Genomic DNA, 19409 nt, shown 5'->3' with positions numbered 1-19409 from the left:
AATCATGATTTTTGTACGTTTCATGTGTACTTGTACACATTAACTTTTCCTAGGTCATTCTTCTATAGCAGTGGTCCTTGAATGTTAGGATTGTTTGAGGGAACCTTTAAAATTTGTGATGCTTATGCTACACCCCTGTACAGTGAAGTCCAAATCCCTGTAGATGGACTCAGAAACCAGATTTTTAAAATTTTTTAAAACTTTTATTTATTTTTTTAAATCTTTTTAACGTTTTGTTGATTTATTGATTGATTGATTGATTGATTTAAGAGGCAGAGTGTGAGCAGGGGAGAGGCAGAGAGAGAGAGGGAGGCACAGGATCCAAAGTAGGCTCACGGCTCTGAGCTGTCAGCACAGAGCCTGAGGCAGGGCTCGAACCCATGAATGCAAGATCATGACCTAAGCCGAAGTTGGACACTCAACTGACTGAGCCACCCAGGCACCCCTTTAAAACTTTTAATTTCAATGTATAGTGAAGATTGAGAACCACTGGTGTCAATATGTAAGAAAAAATATAATTCCTCAAAGATAACACAAAATATGTGATACCCCAAACAGCAACACAAAGATGTGTGGCGTGTGTGTGTGTGTGTGTGTGTGTGTGTGTGAGAGAGAGAGAGAGAGAGAGAGAGAGGGAGGTAATGATAGATGGATAGAGAGATATAAAGGAAATCAAGGGAATGGTTAACTACTGGATTCAGGATGTTTGTTAGTTTGGGATGAAGCAGGGGGATGGGTTGGTGGTTGGGGGGGACTGTAGTTAAATGTAGATTATTGTTAAGGCCCTAGTTTTTGTTTGAGTGGTGCTTTGTGGTGTTTATTATTAAAAAGAAATATTGAGTGAATAAATAAAAGTGGGCCATGGCATGGACCAATGATAAGAACTGAGGTCTGAGATTAAAGCATTTCTTTGTGCCAGGGGCCCAATGAGGACAAGTATTAAAGAAAACGATTACATCCCTCTTATAAGTGTATCTAGTGAGGTTTGAATAACAGTGGTTTGATACCCAAAGTCATCCATTTAAAAAATGAACAGGCCATTCCTAAGTAGCCAGAGATTGTATCTACTTGTTTTTCTGAAATCATACATCCACTCTGCTTTCCTCACAGAGGCTTATCCTGTGCCATTTGTCAAAATAACAGATATGTGATAAATTTTGATGAATAATTATTCGCTTTAAATGAGTCTTTTATTAGAAATTCCTATCTTAATAAGTGGAATGGGCTGATGTTACTTTGCCCTGATTAAAGGAGTTGTTGGGTTGTATTCCTCTGCCATCTCTCATGTTTTCACCCCTTGAGCACTGTGCTGTAGTAAGATGGATCAGGGCGGACCTTGTTTTTATTTTTTGTTTTCTGTTTTGTAACGTGGGGTAGAGGCGATTGAGTAAAGGGACGCGGAAATGGAGAACCCCTGCTGCAGGCATCTTCTCAGGCAGGTCAGCTTTAGTGACAAGTACATATGGAAGTTAAGGGTCTGGAAATTAATTCTTTTAAGACTGCCCGTGCCAGAGTAACCCCACAGGTATGTGTACTTTCACAATGTGCGTTCCAGGATTCAGAATGATCTTTGGGGAGAGGAAGCAAATGTGAGAATGCGTATAAATGTGTGTATGTATGTGTACACATACACAGACAACTGGCACACAGCATATTCACAAGTGTGGAATTCTTTTTTACATTGTTAGTCTGGTCCTTTAAAATCCTTTGCTTTATGTGATTGAAACATACATAAGTACCAATACGTATATAACCTTTATAAACAAATAAATACACATGTATTGGGCTATGTAGTCAGAATTTTTTTTAAGTTTATTTATTTTGAGAGAGAGCTAGCGAGCGAGCAGGGGAGAGGCAGAGCCAGAGGGCAAGAGAGAATTCCAGGCAGGCTCCATGCTGAGTGTGGAGCCCAACGGCGGTGGGGAGTGGGGGGCTTGATCTCAGGAACTGTGAGATGATGTCCTGAGCCCGAATCAAGAGTCAGACGCTTAACCAACTGAACCATGCGGGCACCCCTGTGTAGTCAGAATTTAAGTTTATTTTGAAATAATTTCGGACTCAGGAAAGTGTTGCAAGAATAACACAGACAATTCTCATATTCTTCTACCTGGATTTCCCAAATGCTAGCGTTGTACCACATTTAGTTTCTCATTCTGTATTCATATTTTTCCCCCCCTGGACCAGTAAAGGGTACAGTGAAGTATTTACCCCTAAATACTTCAGGGTATATTACTAAAATCCAGGATGTTCTATTATGTAACTGCAGTATAGTGGTCATAGTTAGGAAATTAACACTAATAACCTATAGATGGTGTTGTTCCCAAATATCATGTATTTCCCCTCATCTCTTTCTGGCCCAGTGTGTAACCTGACATCATGCGTTACATTCTAGTTAACCTGACTCTGGACTCTCCTCTGATCTGTAATATAATAGTTCCTCTGTCTTTCATGATCTTCACATTTTACAGTACAGCTCCCTTATATATACTATATTGGAGTATGTGGTCTGATAGGTTTACTGATGCCATATGTGATAAAAATGCGAAGAGAATGAGAGAAACAAGAAAAAGCTGTTGGTTGCTTTGCAGAAGTTAAGGACTGACGGTAGTAAGTCAAACTGATTGCTCCGATTTTCATTTTCACAACCAATACTGTTATCAGTGAGATGGGGGACGATGCAGATTGAATTTTATGGAAACATGAATATAGAAAGTCTTCTCTTCACTGATCAGATATGGAAGATAGAGCTGACTGAAGATAATGCCCTGTAGATCCCCTTCCTTGTATGGGAAGAGAAAAATACTGGGAGAGAGCAAAGCTAACAGCAAGTACCTTTCAAAAACATAATTTTTTTTTCGAGAAGAGTGGAAATGGTTTCTCAGGAGCTGGAAATGCAAAGAATTGGAAATAAACTCAGTATATACCTAATACCTATTTTGTGCTCCGAACTGCCCTAGGAAATGGGGCCAGGGATTGAAAGAACTGGGTGGGGGAACTTGATTTGAGGAGTTCGATTTAGATATTGATGTGTCTCTATCAAGTCTTCAGAGGGAATTGTTAAAGGGCACGGTTTTGATGGGAGGTTGAAAACTTGGTCTTTGACTCATCTGAACTCTTTAATTTAGTTTGCAAGTATAGATATTCTCTTTAAAGAGAACAGGTAGTTAGGATAATTGTCATGTTTTGTCCTCCATTTGCAAGTAGTTTCTCGCTGTCATGGATTTGTAACACTAATGTCTTAAATTACCACCCATATGGAGAATACATTATGGGTGGATATATATGCACATGTTATAGCACCTCTTCTCTGAAGAGCTGAAAACTTCACCCTGAATTTTAAAACTATACATTTTTACAGAAAAGGCGTGATGTCAGAGAAACCAGAAGCCTTTGAGTTTTGGATCCTGTGTTTTACTTCCAGCCCTGGTTGATCGTGCACCTTAGTTGTCCAATTGAAAAATGGGAAAGTGACAAATAAGCCTTTTAAGTGTGAGGACAAGGGAACTGCCTTTGATTGGCCCTGAGATCCATTATTTAATGATACATTAAGGATATCAAAAGTAACAAATGGGAAAGAAGAAAAACTGAGGGGACAGTTGGGAGGTACAGTAAGGAGAACACATTGCCGGTAGAGAATCATTGAGTAAATACAACGTTTAACCACATTAGCACCAAATGTCAGTTTTCTCTTTTCATTAACTCTGTAGCCCTTTGAAAAGGGGATGTGTATGGTAAATAGAATATGTAACAAAGGTATTCAATATTAATTGGGCGTTGTTGCAGCTTAGGTGTTGAAAACTGTGAGGCAAAAATGGTGGTTATACCTGATTTGCACAGTCTCTGGCTCATGCCTCTTAGTGGTGAGGCCAACGAATTTCAACCCTTCAGGGATTTCTAGCGGGAAGTGTGAATTTAGACTTCTTTTCATGTACTAGGATGTCAGAGGTGTCTGCATGAGGAGGCGGGCAAGGAATTTACAGGATCATTTTTGGAGGTTCCTATCTGTTATACAGACCTGGGAGCTTGGAGTTTGCAAGAGTATTATTTTTATCCTCATTTTATCTTCTGTGTTTCAAATATGAGATTTTTGAGAAATTGGGAAAAAAAAGTATTCAGGCTTTGCAGCGCAGGGTATTTTGGTTGACTCCTTCTGAGTGTTTTTAAAAACTTGCACATAGCATCTGTGATCCGCTATATGAGAATTTATAGCATAGCACTTTATTTTTCCTGTCATGACTTTTGTGAGAAAATGTTTTCACTGTGCTTAGTGATTTGCAGAAGATTGCCCACATTGAGTTTTGTTTTGTTTTGTTTTGTTTATAACTGGTTAATGCTTTGTGAAGTGATACATTTGGACTTTGAGGATGGTGGTTTTCACAAGTGCTGAAGTCACTTTGTATCAAGAAGATACAGCCTATCCTTTCGTTGTTTCTTATTAACTGCTTCAGAGCCTTCCTTGATAGCTAAGCAAAGCATGTATCTCTCTGTAGTTGAACGGTGTTCGTGCCGAGCTTCCCGAAAGCAGAAACAGCAGTGAGCTCTCGGTGATGAAACCTGTTGGATTTCTGGAGGAAGCAGCGTAGTCTCTGGCTTGTTAACTAGCAATGATTCAGGTCTTGCAGATTGTAAAGGATCTGGTGACACCATCGAGGCAAAAAGCAGCCAAAGTCAAGGAAGGTAGGAACATCGTCAGAATGAACAATCGGAGCACGTAGAGGTTTTTTACAAATATCGACCTAAAAGAACAGCTATAAAAAAGGAGTTTTGAGTTATCACATATGCTTTTGCTCTTCTGATAGATTATGGTAACTGAGAAGGATCAGGTAATGGCATAATTGTTAACATGTCTTATTGTTACTGTTTTTAAATGACAAATTAGAAGCATATCATCTTAGGAAAAGGTATGAAGAGTAAGGAGAGGTTATGACATAGCTATTGCAACAGTTTTTTTCACACTGGAAAGATCCTCTTGTGTCATGTATTTTGGAGATAGCAGAATAATTTATATAATCCTCTTTTAGTTTTAAAATACAAATGTTCATGGCAGAAATCAGAAAGGAACAAGCTAGGATTCTGCCTGTACCAGGGCAGAATAACTAGATGGTTCCTATTTGTATGGCCAGCTGATCAATTAATAGTTACAAATGGGAATTCAGCAACTGAATGGTAGTTTTCTGTCCTTTTTCAGTGATTAATTACTTGTTTCTATTTGTGATTATATGCTTAATTAATGCTGTTTATATTTAAAATAGTCCTTTATAGTCTGTGTCAATTTCAGATATGTTGAAATACGTTTTCAGAATTTTTCTAAATTGCATCCCTGACTTGCAGATCTTAAAATGAACTAATGCAGATACACCTTTGAAGAAATATTCGTGTTTTTTGCTTTTTTAAACATTTGAAACCATAAATCTCCAAAATGACATTAAGGAATTGATTAAAAACATGTAAGTTTATAAACTTAGTTTATAATGCTGGCAATGTCATTAATTTAATCTGTGGTTTAAAATCAGTCAGGTGATAAAATTTGTATATCAGCTTTTCACATGTAAGATATCATACAGCATTTATTTTTGTATGATTTGAATAGCATAAATATATTTCAGATGATATAAAATATAGATTATTATGGATTTTTAAAAAGCTTGTTCTGATCTCTATTTAAGTAAAGCTTATAAGATTCCTTAAATCCTGTGCAAAATTATCTAGAGTGGTGATATGAAATAGTATTGTGACACATAGTATATTCAGCCACATATAAAATAGTACAGCTGAAAGAAACCTTAGATTATCTTGTCTGTTCTCATTTTATGGAATAACATTGTATTTAAATGGGCAAAAATGCATGTCAAAAAGCAGAGAAACTATTGTTACTTACCTTTGAAAATGTGATAGTATTTAGGACACTTTACTCACCTCCTTTTTGCTACTTTATTTCCTCTTCTTTTTCTTCTGTAATAAGAAGGACTGAATTCCTATCTCTGGATGGCAGGATTCTAACTAAGAAAAAAATAAAAAGCTTACTGCTTTTACTATTTCAGGAGAATATAAATTAGTTAATTTAATCTCAATCTGTTTGAAAATGTCAGATTCATACAGTTTAACCTTTACAGATGGGATTTTTTTATTGGAATGTTTCTGCTAGTTTATATGTTTTCAGTCACAGTCATAATTACTTGGAATATACCCAGGGAAAAGAGTAGTAATATTTTTCTTGTTTTTTAAAATGCATACATGTCCACAGCCTAATCATATTTGACAGGAAATGCCATATGAATATAGAAAATATAGTACTAAGAGATTCTGTATACTAAAGTAGTAGAACAGCTTTTCTTCTTTGATTCTTATGATTTTCAGGCAGAATTTTCTATGACCAGGAAAAACAGAGGCATGTTGTAGGCACATTGTTTTTCATAGACACTTCTTTTTTTCATACCTAATCTAATAGTGTTTTTAATCATGTAGCTAATATGTTTATTATTAGTTTTATCCTTTCTTAAAATATTATTACATTTTACCAATTTATAATATTGATAAACTGAGAAAAAGCTCTATAGATAAATATAAAACAATGACCTATAAAAAGAATTTTAAAACTCAGTTCTTTAAATATAACATGAATTTGGATGAATGTAGAGAGAGCCACATTCCAAAGTATTATATTCACATTAATTTTAGTAAATTGTATGGAAGAATTGATTTGTGAGGGGAAGTATCAAAGTTGGAGATGAAACCATTATGATAAGTGTTTTGAGAAATTGTCATAACTTAGTTTTCCTGGGTATGAAGCAGTAAGCAAACTTAATGTATCTTGTTATAGGTAGGACTCAAGGGTATGGTGAAGGATTATTTTGAGGAAGGAGGGAAATTGTGCAATATTCATAAATATTTTCTTTAAAATTTTCAAAATATCTGCCAAATCACTGCTTTGTCATTTAGTTGAAGTATTAATCAAGTATCCCAACCTACGTAGCACTTGGTGAAATTACTAAGAGTTCATGTTAATGCTTTGCGCGGAACTTAGAATTTTGCAGCGGTTAGCATTGTTAGAAAGGGAGAGAACTAGTGTTATTTGAAGTATGATTTTAGTGGATCTGTATTTTATATTTTAATAATGCAGTGGGGAGCTGATAGAAATGATTGACATTTGTAAGATGGTCAAAATGAATAGGCATAGATGTTTTGTAATACACCCTCGGGCAAAATAAAGGAAGATTAAGCAAAGGATAATTGGTCTTTGGAAAAGTATCCTTGTCTTCTGGGAAAGAGGGTCAGATACACATGTATATGTTCATTTGTCCATTCATCATTCTCCCATTTATTTATACATAAAGCCCTTGTCAAGTGCCCACTATATGCCAGTCACTGTGTTAGTCACTGAGGATACAAAGATAAGATCCTTGCCAGTGTCTGGGATATAGTGGGCAATCAGCTATTTGTTGAATGAATGAATGAGTGAATGAATGAATGAATGAAAGAAAAGAAAGAAAATATACATTTGTCAAGGTAAACTAGTCTAAGAGTTAGAGCAATGTGATCTTGTAGACCAAGGAAAGGGATGGAATGAGTGATTTTATGCTAAATGGAAACACAAACTGTCACAGTTTTCCTCTCGAATATCCTGGTAAGCCTCCGTCTCTAGGGCCAAATTGATGGAGGAGGTTGGGGAGGCTCCACACTGTCGAGCAGACTGGAAGTAAAACTGTACAATCTGTTCACATGTACAGAAGGCACACGTGTAATCACTGTGGCTGTGTGTCACTGAGCAGCCTGGTTTTCTTCTTTAAAAGCTTCATGTTTATTTGGATAACAATATTTAAAAAATAGTACATGTTTCCCTATCTTGTTAAACAGAAGTCTGATAAATATAAATATGATTCAGGTTCTTTATTCAAAATATTTTTTGTAGGTTGCAAAACCTGATGACCATGTTTATTAAAATTAATCTTAAAGTAAGAGTAGATTTAGAGTGAGACCTTGAAAATCCCTCCTGTTAATAAAGCCTATGAGCTTTGGTATCTGTCCTAACCTTTTTATTCCCACTTTTAAGCCTTAACCTCTCTCCCCGAGATCATTAAAGTAGCTTCCTCATTTATTTTATTTGATAAACACTCACTGAACATTTGTGACTTCTTAGATGCAGAGTTTCTCAGGGAACACATATGCAGGTGGTAAGAGACAAAAGCTAATAATTACAATAGCATGATAGGTGTTGTAGTAGACAAGGTGTCATGGGAACCCCATGGGGAACTGGCCCCAGTGTGGTAATTAGGAGAGCAAAGGAATTAGACTCGTTAGCGAAGTGACAGATGCTTTCACTTGAGCTAGGTGTCAGAGGATGTATAAAAACCTAGCTGGCTGGGGGTGTGGGGGGAGAGCGTGTAAAAGCATCCTAAGCCAAATAAACAGTGGACGGGAGCCAGGTAGCCAAACATGAAGAGACCTACATACCGTGAGAAGAAGTTTAGAAACCTTTAGATGATAGTGGGAGAAGGTGAGAAGACTAGTCATGTGACATTCTGTCATTTAACTGTATTCCATCCTTCCGTTGCTCTCTGAGATCACTTTGTGAAACAGTCTGTCATGCAACCTCGATTGGGATTTAACCTGTGTTTTTAGTGGTATTACTAGATCTCTCTGTGTGCTGTCTGTGGAGGCTCAGCAGAGTGCTTGCTGTGTCTCAGACGTGCTGCCCCATCAGGATGGCAGGTCCTTCCTCTCATCAGGTCAGTCTCCAGGGAGCAGTGCCAGCCCTCCAGGGAGCATTCCCTAACTTTCTCCCCTCAGCCTTCGAGGGCAGAATTAGGCATTCTTTGTATGTCCTCAGCAGTTTACTTTTGCCTGTTACTATGCCTTTAATATTCTGTATATTATGGTTATATTTGTTAAATTGGTCAATAAATGTTAACTGAAATAGTTGGCTCTTGAATAATGTGGGGGTTAAGGGTGCCAATCCCCACACAGTTTAAAATCCACGTATAACTTGACTCCCCCAAACTTTACTAACAACCTACTGTTGAGTGGAAGCCTAACTGATAATATAAACTGTCGATTGAGACATATTTTGTGTGTCGTGTGTATTATATTCTGTGTTCTTACACTAAAGCTAGAGAAAAGAAAATGTTGTTAAGAAAATCATAAGGGAGAGAAAATACATTTACAGGATAGCACTGTATCGACACTGTAAGTGTATGTCATCAGTTTACAAGATGAATAGTCTGTCAGTACCATTATCAGTATTGTCTTACATGATACAAAACATTGTAGCTGTCAAATTTCTTACTAAGACTAGACATCAAAAATGAAAAGATAATGTGAAAAAGAAATTCATACCGGGTCTCATGATTCAGGCATTGATAATGAGAAAGCAGCAATAAGATTGCCTTACGGTAGCCTAGTGTAATCAATTCGATGGCTTCACGGGAGCCTAGCCTGTATACTAATGAATAAATCATATAAAATTTTTATGCTATGCAGTGTCACAGTCATATTCATGATAGCGTATAGGAAACACTGTTACACTTTTTTTGTTTGTTTGTTTTGTTTTAGAAAAGACACTTTTGATGATAGGCTGATACAAAGCTCCTCCAAGCATAATGTACGGTGGTGTAATTCTTTGAAAGCGAAGTTATAAACAGTAAGAAAACTAACACATTATTGATTTTATATTAAATGCCACTCACCTTATGCTTATCTGAGGATAGGCTATCTGCTTCCATGTAGGTCTTGCACAGGACGTTCTCCATGACGAATACTTAAGTGACACTGATGACGCAAAAGCATCTGCTACAGTTCATGCCTACAGTTGTTAGATGTTTGCACAAAGACACACATGTACGCAGCCAACATGTATTAACTGTGTGGCATGATGATTGTTTACTGTTTATTAAGTGGAAATGGGATCCTCATCCTTGTTGTCTTCACGTTGCCTAGGCTGCAGAGGAGGAGGAAGCGGGGGTGGTGGCGCCTTCTCAGGGGCAGCGGACGTGGAGGAGGAGGAAGGAGAGGCAGGTGAGGCGGGCACAGTAGGTGAAACTCTATGGAAATACATCATGGTTTCTGTCTGACTCTTTTGCTTTTTCATTTTTCCAAAAACATTCCCATACTTTACCAATCCTTCTTCCACCATTTGCTTTAGTTTCAGTGCCTGTACCGTAGAAGGGTCCATGTTGTTAAAGAAGTCAGAAGCAGTTTTGAATGATGGGACCCCTTCCGCCAGATTATCTGATTTCAATTTGTTTTCTGGCTCTGCTGCTTCTGTGTCTTCCTCATCGTCCGGCACTGGTTCGGAAGCGTTCATTTCCATCAGGTCATCTGTTAACTCCTCTCGTGTGGTATCTGTTATCTCTTGAATTTCTCATGTGGTATCTGTTATCTCTTGAATTTCTCTAAGATCCATATCTTGAAACCCTTCAAGCCCCCCCCCCCCCCCCCCCCCCCCCGATCTTTTCTTTGCCATATCCACAATCTCTTTCCTGGTTTCCTTGGTTGGCTGTGTTGTAAATCCTATGAAGTCAGGCATAACATCTGGACACACTTTTCCCCAGCAGGAGTTTATCGTTTTGGCCTTGATGGCTTTCATGACTTTTTCCGTAACAACATGGCATCTTTAGTAGTGTAATATTTTCAGACTTTCAGAATGTTCTCACTGGCAGAGTTCTCTTCTGTAACGTTAACAATCCTTTCTGTAGAGTGCCAAGTAATGAGCCTTAAAGGTCCTTATGTCCCCAATCCGAAGGCTGAATTAGAGACGTTGTATTTTGGGGCATGTGGGCCACTTTGACACCTTCAATGTTGAACTCATGGGGCTCTGTGGCCAGGGACACTGTCCAATATCAAAACAACTTTGAAAAGTAGTCTCATACTGGCAAGATACTTCTTGACTTCAGGGACAAAACATTGATGGAGCCGATCCAAGAAAAGGGTCCTGGTTGTCCAGGCCTTCTTGTTGTACAACCAAAAGGCTGACAGCTGGTGTTTATCTTTTCCCTTCAAAGCCCAGGCTTTCTAGATAAGGACAGTCTGGTCATAAACCTGACTGCATTTGCACAAAACGGTAAAGTTAGCCTGTCCCTTCTTGTCTTAAATCCTCCTGCTTATTTCTCTTCCTTACTAATGTCCTTTGTGGCATTCTTTTTTTTTTTTTTTTCTTTTTCCTCCAGAATAGGGCACTTCATCTGCATTAAAAACCTGGTCAGGCAGATACCTTGTTTTAGTGATTTTCTTAATGGCATCTGGGAACTCGTCTGCTGCCTCTTGGCTGGCAGAGGCTGCTTCTCCTGTTATCTTGATGTTTTTTAAGCCAAACCTCTTTCTAGAATTATCAAACCATCCTGTGCTGACATTAAATTCTCTGGCTTTAGATCCTTCATCCTCTTTTTGCTTTTAGTTGTCACATCATGACTTCGCTTTTTCTCCAATCATACTAGATTCTGTAGGTATTTCTTTCTTACAGCAATCCTGTACCCACATAAGTACAGCATTTTCAACATGAGATAAAAGGTATTTCATGAAAAGTGTAAGGTTTTCACATCTGCTGGCATGGCTGTGGCGATGGCTTCACAGATTGCCTTTCCCCTTCTGGTTAATTTTATACAGTTGTGATTTAATCTCTACCTTTGTTGACATTTGACTGTGAGTGGTGGCATGCATGGTCTGTAAGTGTGTACATAAGTTTTGATACATTTTAACTTTTTATAATAGATTTGTATATATTTTATGGTAACAGGTGATAAAATAGACTAATGTCTACATATATTTTACACATTCATGACAGACCTTTTACTTAATTTTTTTGATATTTCTAGGCTATGCGATTTGCCTGTGAGTTTTTCCAGATTGTCTCAAATCTCCAAAAAGTTTTCCACTGTGTTTACTGAAAAACATCTGTGTAGGACCTGTACAACTCAAACCCATGTCGTTCAAGGGTCAACGGTACCCTTGGCTCTGAACAATTTTGCTTCCATTCTTTTAGCTGTGCTTTGGAAGAGTTAAGATTGTCAGAAACTGATCTTTAGTTAAATGAAATATTGTAGCTAATAACGTAACAGTGGACAGAGAAAGGTGGGATTCCTTTTGAGATATTTTGTAGTGTCTGATAGATCATGGTTTGCAGCTGAAAGATCATGGTTTTCAGCTTATATTTGAAGTGGATGTATTTTGCTGCACACATTGACTAAGTTTGAGAAACTGAAGTTACAGCAGGTAGTATTCTTGATTTAGTTTCTTTGAAGTTTTTTTTTTATGATTTACAAAAAGTTTCAAGCTTTTTTTTTTTTTTTTTTTAATGTTTCTATTTACTTTTGAGACAGAGAGAGACAGAGCATGAGCAGGGGAGGGGCAGAGAGAGAGAGAGGGAGACGCAGAATCTGAAGCAGGCTCCAGGCTCTGAGCTGTCAGCACAGAGCCTGACGCGGGGCTCGTCCTCATGGAGTGTGAGATCATAACCTGAGCTGAAGTCGGATGCTCAGCCGACTGAGCCACCCAGGCGCCCCAAAAAGTTTCAAGCTCTTGACCAAAAAAGAACTAACGAGAAGTTGAGAAATGACTACTTGTGGCATACACCGTTCATTGCCCACCCAGTATCCTATCTCCTTCAAATCTTTACTAATAACAGGATTTTGATTTTGTTTGGAGTGATACTGTTTGTTAAAAAACAAACCAATTAAACGATATTTTTCTGCGATGCAAGTAAAAGTCAGCTAGAGATTTCTGGGAAAGTTTTGCTCTCTGAGATAGTTGGTCATCTCTGCTTCCTTGTTACATCTTTTTTTCTTATCTGGAATGTGAATGTAATTCCTGAAGTTGTAGCAGCCATGATGTGACCGTGAGGACAGAAGCGATATGGTGGAAGAGAAATGTAGAAGTCTGGTCTTTGGTGAAAGCACTGGGACCAGTGAGCATTGCACCACCTCACTTCCCTCTACACTTCTTGGTTTATTACTTATGGTCAAAGCAATCCGCACTAATGTGTATCCAAAAGTATATCTTTTAAATAGCAGAATCTCTTAGCATGCAACTCAAGCCCTATTACAGTATATTTTGTTATTGTTGGGGTTGGGTAGTCTTAATGAGGAATAGTCTTAATCCTGAGTTAAAACACAGATGTGGCTGTTACAATAGGATGGGAGGGACATTGATGGTTAGGGAATCAGAAGACCTATGATCTAGTTCTACCATCATGTGGCAAGTCAGTAAGTAAATCTCTGCGTGTCATGGTGTTTTCCATTTGTTCTATGATGAGGTGTTCTCTAAGATCTCAGCACTGACATTCATATTCTGTTATTTTTCTTAAAGCCATTTTTGTTTTTTTGTGATGACCTCTTAGATTAAAATATCAGATTCATAATGCTCACCTGGCTGTCTTCACTGTTTTCTACACACACACATAGTAAATTGGGTTTCAGAAGTCTTAGAAAGTATAAGCTTAAGTATAAAAACTTTCAGAGAGTTTTTACAGTTTACTGCTATGTCGATATACAGTAATGTGACTTAATCAAGAGAAAGGAAGCACAGAAGAGGCTAATTGAAATCATGGACTATATTCAGGCAGACTGGGGTCTCAACCCTGTATCTGTTTCTCACTTTTTAGCTGTGTGACCTTTGGCGAGTTACTTACGTCCCTGTGCATCAGATTCTTTTCCTGGAGTAGGGATGACCATGGGACGTACTTTGCAAGAGTGTCGTGAGGATTGAGATCAGGCATATAAAGGGCCTGCACGGTGGCTGGCATGTAGTAAGAGCTCAGCGTTAGCTGCTGTTAATGTTTTCCTTGGTTCTGTTATTTTTATTGTTATTGCCACTGATATTGCACTCCTGATATGTTCGATGACTGCTAAACTTGCTGATAAGCGTTTGTGTCCAGGAGAGAAGACAGGGCTCTCTGTGCACAGTGGTCAGACTCAGTATAGTGATGGGTAGTCTTTTGAACAGTTTCATTTCACTTACACTTGGAAAACTTTAAGCAGTGCATTTATTCTTTAAATTGAGAAATGTGATATTTGAAATTGTGTATGTGTTATGGGCAAAGATAATTGATAACAGTTTTATCAGAACATTGTGTTAGGGAAGTATATTTCTGTGTATAGATTTTAATTAGCAAGCTGTTTTAAAATACATTATTTTAAAGAAAAATGGGTCCATGTTATTTAGCTCATTGGTCCAGTGTGTCATTGTCTCAACTATGATAAAGAATTATGGAAGTAAGGCAGTAAATTTTGCAATCAGTTATTGCTTGAAAGTCTAAATTCTTTGAAAAGTTTTCTTTGGATTGTATAAACTTAAAATTGAATGCAGTGGACATCCTGAGTAACCTTCCTTTCTTGCTTGTCAGTAAGGTCGTACTCCATGGTAATTAAGAGCATCGTCTGAACTCTGTCCCTCATGGTACACTAGCCACTAACGCATGGTTATTTACACTTAAACAACTTAAAAAAATAAACTTAAGTAACTTAATAACTTAAATAATTAATATTAAGGAAAATGAAACAATTCAGTTCCAGAGCGCCTGGATGGCTCAGTTGGTTAAGCGTCTGACTTTGGCTCAGGTCACCATCTCATGGTTTGTGGGTTTGAGCCCCGCATCGGGCTCTGTGCTGACAGCTCAGAGCCTGGAGCCTGCTCTAGATTGTGTCTCCCTTTCTCTCTGCCCTGCTCGTGCTCTCTCTCTCTCTCTTAAAAATAAATAACCATTAAAAAAATAAAAAATAAAAAAATTCAGTTTCTTAGTCATACTAGCCACATGGTAAGTGCCCAGTAGCCACGTTGCAGAAAGTTCTGTTGGACCCTACTGGGCAGACTGTCTAGCCAGACTGCCTGGATTCATATCTTGAATCCACAACCATCTAGTCTTGTGAACTTGGGCAAGTTATTTAATTTCTCTGTGCCTCGGTCTCCTCCTATGTACATTTGGATTAATAACAGTACACAGACGTTCTCATAAGGTTGTTAATGGGGATGAAATGAATCAACATTTGTAAAGTGCTTAGAACAGCACCTGGCACATGGTATCTGTGTGTTTGTTAAGTAAACAAATGTGTGTTGTGTGTTCAGATTTATTACACTTTATAGTTAGTAATGTGTAATGATATTTTTGCCTTTAATGTATTTTTCATTGCCCATTTGAGAAAAAAATTTATGTATACCAACCTGTTTGGATGCATTTTTCATTTTTATATTGGGTCACCGTTTAGAACAATGTTTCTGTCATGCATTTGAGCTTAAAAATTCATTGTGAGTCCTCACTGCTCTCAGGGTGAAGCATGGTCTCCTTTGATGGGCATTTTGGGAGTTCCGTCCTACCCATCCCAACTCACTTTCCACTACCGTCACTTCTAGCCCTTTGTTCCATTTTTTTTAAATCACTGCCTTAGTTGTTAAAAATATTTAATGGTGATGGTTTCCCTCTTGAAATGGTGTAGGAGCTCTCCCAGAATGTGTAGTGTTAGGATGTGTGCATTTAGTAAATGCTCAGAGTATGCTTGATGAATAAAAAAATCTTCAGATTTTGAAATGCAATCAGTATTTCTATTAATATCAAAACACATTTGTTCAAGTAATTTCTGAAGTAAAGCAAATTCAAAACCCATTCTACCATCTGTGATGTCAGTATCAGAAATGTGCCCCATGTCTCAAGACTCTGTCTATATTTGTCTCAGTGGGGAGGATCTGGGTAATAGTTCTTGTCACTGGAGGTCACAACCCTACAACATGGTGACATGTGGAGCACCCTTTGGTGACACATTTGTTGATTTTCTGAATGGTGCATTCTTCTCTCTTTTCTTTCCTTCCTTCCTTCCTTCCTTCCTTCCTTCCTTCCTTCTTGAGAGAAAGCGTGAGAGAGTGAGGAGAGTGAGACTGAGTGAGTGTGTGGTGGGGGAGGAGGAAAGAGAGAGAGAAGAGAGAGGGAATCCCAAGCAGGCTCCATTTCCTGACCCTGAGAGTGAGACTCTGTCTCACGACCCTGAGATCATGACCTGAGCCAAAATCAAGAGTCAGACACTTAACTGACTGAGTCACTCAGGGGCTCCTGGATGATACATTCTTAAAGGATGCTGATTTTATCTTGGTTTCCTCACTTCTCTAAATTGTCTTGCACACTCTTTGGTCTGTCGTTTGTTGCTTCTTTCTGTGTTTTTCCTGATTATACTCAAGGATTTATCACATGGGGATAAAAAAGGGGAAAAAAAGTCAAATCAAAAGGAAAAAAAGTACCACCTAACAGAACAAGTAGGGCACCTGGGTGGCTTAGTTGGTTAAGCGTTCAACTTCTGCTCGGGTCATGATCTTGTGGTTCATGGGTTCGAGCCCCGCGTTGGGCTCTGTGCTGACAGCTCAGAGCCTGGAGCCTACTTCAGATTCTGTGTCTCCTTCTCTCTCTGCCCCTCCCCCACTCGCATTCTGTCTCTCTCTCAAAAATGAATAAACATTAAAAAAAGCAAAATGTAGTTTTTATTTTTTTATAGTAATGACATCTGGGTATAATTTAGGTTATTTTTCACTTTAAACAAGTTACTGTCTCAATATGAGGAAAAACGTGTAAAAACTTGAGTGTAAACTTCTGTAGATGGTGTGTGCCTGTGGTATAAGATCTTACGGAATGTCTGTTACTACATTTTGCTTAATGGAAAAGAATAGCAGTGACAGATCCATAATTATCTGTGGACAGCTGCATTTTGGGTTACGTGTCCTGTCACAAATATATGTGGTGCAGGTTACCTTGTATTATATATTATATGATGGAGAAAAGAGTGGGTATTATAAACCGGTAATGTGAGTCAGATTTATACATGGGCTTGCAGTGTAAGTAGGGATCCTCAGACAGCCTCTCTAAGACATTGATCAACATCCTTTCTTGCTTTCTTAGTTTTCTTAGAGATGGTGTGGGGGGATAGTTGGGAACTGGTAGGACAGAGGTGTACTGAGTTCTACCTGACAGTGATTTAGAGTAACGCTTTGCATCGATCTCTGCTTATTCCCCTATAACACATGTACTTATGCTTACTTTTTAAAAGTGTTGTGCCTTTATTAAGCTGTGACCTTCTTGAGGGCAAGGACCTCATTGGCTCATTCATTATTTTGAAGAAAAGTTAATTCTTTTTTTTAATTTTTAATTTTGAAGAAAAGTTAATTCTGAAGAATGCAGTGGTTCATGAGCTTGCCCGGTATTTGTTTCTCCAAACAAATCTCTTTATCAGCAAAGAGATGAATGCACCTGGATAATAGATAATTGGTATATTTAATCAGTTACCTAATGACTGAGAGGATTTGATTCTCACTCTATATTATTTTATTACTGAAACAGACTGCCCAGTAGATTTTATAAACATTCTCTAGAGAACAATTAGGTTTGCAGTGAGTTGTTTTACTTAGAATGCCACTTGGAATTAAATGTTTATTTGTACCCACTATCTTGATATAATTGGAGTGTAATTTAAAAGTACTGCAGTGTCTGTGGTCACAGAACTTGTTGCCCTTTAAAAAACAGGCTACTTGAGTATTGTTTCTCTTCTATTTGGCAGACACAGATGCAGTAGTTAATAAAGGTCATTTTGCTACCTAGTCATGTGAGCTTTTAATGACTGTTACCTGAACACCTGCTAGTTACATCACTATGGTTACCAAAAACATCCAACACAATATAGATGCGGTACTTTGGAAATCTGACTTGGGCTCATCTAAATTGCTATTTAAGAACATTTTAATATTCCTTTACATTTTAAGTAATTGTGGGAAAGCCCTTATCTTTCTGTAAACAATCACACATGTGAATGAAAACCTTTGGAATGGTTATACTTGATAATCTTGGCATCCTTTGGGCTGATTTCTTGGTGTCTAGGAATTAATTGTCTGTGCAGAATTGGGTGGGGGGAAGCAGTGACTTTCTTATGCATTGATTATCCTCTGAAACCTTGATTGGAAATGTGGGGTTTGGAGTAGAGTTGAAAGGAAGGGAAAAGTTCATTCAGATTCTGCTGGGAGAAATTTGAAGAGTGAGAAAGAGTATATTGATTATGGGTTTTCAAATAGGACCAAGTATTTTTAAAATTTTGAAACAATTTCAGAGTCACAGCGGGTTGCAAAACATAGTACTGAGAGGTCACATGTACCCTTCACCAGTTCCCCCTATGGCAACGTGTTACAGAACTATAGTTAAATATGAAAACCAGGATATTGACATATTGGCAACTTACAGACTTTATTCAGATTTCACCAGTTTTATATGCAGTGTGTGTGTGTGTGTGTGTGTGTGTGTGTGTGTGTGTGTGTGTGTAGTTTATGCAGTTACCACATGCATAGATTTGTGTAACCACTGTGCTTAAAATCAGGCAGAGTGCCTGGAAGTCCAGGGTGGTCACACTCTGTAGGGCAGTTACAGTGGTGGAGTAAGGGCCTTAAGTAAGCCAGTGCTTTGCATTCTTCTCCTCAGTCACATTCAGTCTTTGTCCTGATGTTTGCAAGAGAGCTGCTTCGTCTCCATCTGTAGGTCCAAGAGCCAGGAGGAAAAGGAGAAGGGGAACTCCAGAATGGGTGTCACCTGGATAAAGAAAGCATCAACACTTCCTTAAACCACCAGCCGGAACTGTATCACATGGCCGCAAGGTGGCCTGAGAAGCAAGTATTTTTTAACTGGAAACATTCTTGCTGAAAAACTGGGGTTCTAGCAGTAAGGGAGATGTAGGAATATGGGATACACAGCCAGCAGTGTTTGTTGGAGAATGCAGATATAAACGGTAATGAAATATCATGTGTGCCTAAGACTAGCTAAAATTCAAAAATATGGATAATATTCAGTGTGATGAAAGAGGTACTAACACATCGTTTGGTATGTTTTTTGGTGGGCAGTTTCGTATTCTTTATCAAAATTAAAAGTCGTGTTTTATCTGGCCCATCATTTCAAAGCTGTGATTCTGTTTTGTAGAACACACTGTTCCTGCTTATGTGCATAAAGGTCTGTGTGCAGCGTTATTCACATATTATGAAACCACCTGAAATTACTTGGATAACTGTCAGTAGGAGAAAGATTAGTACACAGTGATCTGTCCATTCAGTGGAGCACAGTACAGCCGGCCATTAAAGATAATAAGCTTGATTGATACGAACAGATCTGGAAAACAGCCGTGAAATATATGTGAGGAGAAAATTGCAGAACAGTATGCATAGTATGGTTCTCTTTGCTGCCCTCTCGTACATACGTATGTACGTGTGGATATATGTGTTCTTCTGCATGAGTGCGTGTGTGTATGTATTTGGTGTGATTTTATCTGTTTTGGAATATGCAGATGAAAAAGACTGGATGGAAACACACTGAAGAACAGTTAACACTGGGAAATGGGTTTGGGAAGGCAGTATGGGGGAAAGAGATTTCACTTCCTTTATACACATCTGTATTGTTTGAATAGCTTACGAGT

The 19409-nt window shown here is 38.2% G+C and overlaps 1 protein-coding gene and 2 long non-coding RNA genes across 4 annotated transcripts in view; 1 reads left to right on the top strand and 2 right to left on the bottom strand.

Annotated features, from left to right (window-relative positions):
- Positions 1-19409, top strand: part of USP6NL (USP6 N-terminal like) — a 180041-nt gene that overhangs the window by 40028 nt on the left and 120604 nt on the right. The window lies entirely within an intron of this gene.
- On the bottom strand, positions 1983-10402 carry LOC122223854. The gene is made up of 3 exons (XR_006204522.1): positions 9684-10402; positions 5917-6000; positions 1983-4748 (listed from the first exon to the last, which is right to left on the bottom strand). It is a non-coding gene; the product is annotated as an uncharacterized LOC122223854 (long non-coding RNA).
- Positions 18428-19409, bottom strand: part of LOC122223855 — a 43566-nt gene continuing 42584 nt past the window's right edge. Inside the window, exon 3 of the long non-coding RNA XR_006204523.1 lies at positions 18428-18535. This is a non-coding gene — a long non-coding RNA (uncharacterized LOC122223855). The remainder of the gene's footprint in view (positions 18536-19409) is intronic.

The sequence above is a fragment of the Panthera leo genome, chromosome B4 (genome assembly GCF_018350215.1).
Source record: "Panthera leo isolate Ple1 chromosome B4, P.leo_Ple1_pat1.1, whole genome shotgun sequence".
In the NCBI taxonomy this organism is placed as follows: Eukaryota; Metazoa; Chordata; class Mammalia; order Carnivora; family Felidae; genus Panthera; species Panthera leo.
The sequence above is the reverse complement of the archived record's forward strand: the minus strand, read 5'-3'. Positions and strand labels throughout refer to the sequence as shown.